The sequence below is a fragment of the Cebus imitator genome, unplaced genomic scaffold (genome assembly GCF_001604975.1).
Source record: "Cebus imitator isolate Cc_AM_T3 unplaced genomic scaffold, Cebus_imitator-1.0 Scaffold296, whole genome shotgun sequence".
Taxonomy (NCBI): Eukaryota; Metazoa; Chordata; class Mammalia; order Primates; family Cebidae; genus Cebus; species Cebus imitator.
This window is the reverse complement of record NW_016107611.1, coordinates 685,360-688,129: the sequence shown is the minus strand read 5'-3', so window position 1 is coordinate 688,129 and position 2,770 is coordinate 685,360. Positions and strand designations below refer to the sequence as shown.

Sequence of the window (2,770 nt, the reverse complement as noted above, 5' to 3'; positions counted from 1 at the left end):
ACTCACTGCAACCTTCGCCTCCCAGGTTCAATCGATTCTCCTGCCTCAGCCTCCCGAGTAGCTGGGATTACAAGCACCTGCTACCACTCCCGGCTAATTTTTTATTTTTATTTTTTTGGTAGAGACGGGTCTTTCACCATGTTGGCCAGGCTAGTCTCGAACTCCTGACCTTCTGATCCGCCCGCCTAGGCCTCCCAAAGCCCTAACTTGCTTTCCCCACCTGAGTCCAGCTAGTTCCTCTGCTTCAATGAGAACGTATCCAAGAGAAGATCAAATCGGGCTTTGACCCAGACTGCTTAGGTTCCAACCTCAGCTCCACCTCTCACTAGTCGGGTACCTATGCGCCCTGTGTCTCACTTTCGTTTTTAAAATAGAAAAAAGGGATACTTCTCCACAGAGCCACGGCGTGGCATAAGCCCTTGGAATGAAGTTATTAATTAAGACTTAATATCAACACTCATGCTCAAGGAAACATCCTATACACTCTCGGTTGGGGTGAGGATCTCTGACAAAGAAAAGAACCAAGGACCACTCACGTAGAGCTTTGCCCTCAGAAGCCAAGTCCCTCCTTGCAGCTGTTTTGGAATGGTCGGGTTGGGGAAGGAGAAGGCTGTGAAACACCCTGACCGCGTCAAGTAGCTGGGACTCTACAGGTGCCTGCCATAAAAGTTAAATTCTCCTGTCCCTTCCTGGAAGCGCACGCAACCCTCGCTCTCCTAAAAAGAGGTCAGAAGGCGTCCGGGATCATCCAGCGTCCTGCAGGGATCAGGGAGAAGGGCCGGTGCCCCTGCAGCTGGAGCTCTGACCCCACCAGCGGATCTGACAGCCTTCGTGAGAAATTAACAAGAGATCACTAGTCACCAAGTGACGAGGACTGATTTAAGGCTCTCATCTGTGTTACCTCTTCCAGTTCCCAAATCGATTCTATCAGGATGGTCCTAAAGTGTCCATTTTAAAGAACAGTAACGGCAGACCCAAGGAGATGAACACCCCAACGTTATATCGGGAGGAAGTGGCCACGCGCGTGGGGTGCAGGGAGGCAGAATGCGCGAGCTCAGAGCCCCGGAAACACCGAAACCAGGTGAGACGCGACCCGACCAATGCACGCGGGACGCGAGGACAGCCCCGTGCCCAAGAAGGGCTTGACGAAAACTAGAACAGCGGCCCTCGTCCCTCCAAACCTCTACTCTCCGGCGAGACTCCTCTACCCCTAATTCGATCACCAGTTCGTTGAGAATCCAAGGCGTAGGTCCCGGAAATTCAGAAAGGTCCTCAAGGCGCGGAACTGACCCAAACTGTCGCGGGCAAACTGCACCAACCTCAATCCCCGAGCGGAAGCGCCCGCGACGCCTCTGAGTATTTGGACTCCACTTCCCAGAATGCCCCGGGATCCGCCTGCCGTAGCCAAACTGACCGCTACTCCACTGAGCGTCTGGACTACACTTCCCAGAACTCCCCTGGATCTGCCTGCCAGAGTCAAACTGACCGCGACTCTACGGAGCGTCTGGACTGCACTCCCGCAGCATCACCCTCCAGGGGTAGTGTTCCCAACTATTGGAAAGCCCTTCGCTGCTCTTCTCACGGGGAACGGATCCCATATCCCCGAGCGCCTGTTGGGAAATGTGGACTTCTACCCTGAGAGTCGTCCTTCCCTCTCCCCAGTACCCAAGAGAAAATATCTTATAGGCAGGAATTCCTGCAGTCTAAACGCCTCTAGGGATGACAGGAGTGTTACTGGAAAGGGAACAAGGAAGATGATACAATCTTCAAATAATTATTTGAAGATTTTGCCAGTAGTAGGAAATGGCATGTAGTTTTATATCTCTTGTAAACAAAATGGAATATTCTTGTATATTTTCAAATGTCATTATTACGTTTTCTGTAAATTATCCGGATGTTTTGCCCACTTTCCTGTTTTTTGGTTTTTAGCCCTCATTTTTCAAGCACAGTTTTAATATTCATGATATTAACATTTTATCTCGCAAATATTTTCTCAACAAAAACGTTCGGTGTTTTTTCTTTCTTGTTTTATCTCTACAAAATATTTTAACGTATTTTATTTAACGTATTTTATTTAAAACATCTCTATTGAGGTGTAATGCACAAAACGTAAAATTCACCATTTTAGGATATCTGGTACAAATAAAGTTAGGAAACATTTTCATCACCCCAAAGACTCCATACCCACTAAGCAGTCACAGCAACTGCACCATTTTTACATTCCCACCTTCAGTGCGTAAGGGTAGTAATTTCTCCATATCCTCTCCAATACTTATTTTATATCTATGTATAAAATGTGTGTGTGTGTGTGTGTGTGTGTGTGTAAATTGGAAACGGGATCTCCCTATGTTGTGCAGGCAGGATTGCAGTGGCTATTCACAGGCAACATCCCATTACTGATCAGCATGGGAGTTTTGACCTGCTCTGTTTCCACCTTGGGCCAATTTACCCCTCCTGAGGCAACATGGTGGTCCCGTGCTCCTGGGAGCTCACCACGTTGATGTCAACTTAGTGTGGGCACCCGGCGGACATAACTCGATACACCTCAGAACTCCTGGGCTCAAGTGATCCTCCTACTTCAGCCTCCCAAGTAACTGGGACTACAGTGCCTGCCACCACATTGGCTATTTTCTATTTCTAAAAATGATAGCTAAGATAGCTGTTGTAGGCCGGGCGCGGTGGCTCAAGCCTGTAATCCCAGCACTGTGGGAGGCCGAGGCGGGTGGATCACGAGGTCAAGAGATCGAGACCATCCTGGTCAACATGGTGA

The 2,770-nt window shown here is 48.9% G+C and overlaps 1 protein-coding gene across 14 annotated transcripts in view; it reads right to left on the bottom strand.

The window, feature by feature from the left end:
• LOC108285291 (zinc finger protein 224) overlaps nt 1–2,770 on the bottom strand; it is a 54,438-nt gene that overhangs the window by 13,718 nt on the left and 37,950 nt on the right. The window contains exon 1 of one of the 14 annotated variants that reach the window (XM_037729181.1): nt 1,182–1,396. The exons of 12 other annotated variants lie outside the window; for them this stretch is intronic. The gene's annotated coding sequence lies outside the window, so the exon portion shown is untranslated. Of the gene's footprint in view, nt 1–1,181; nt 1,397–2,770 lie in introns of those variants that run through there. One more of the 14 variants, XM_037729182.1, reaches the window with a different exon arrangement.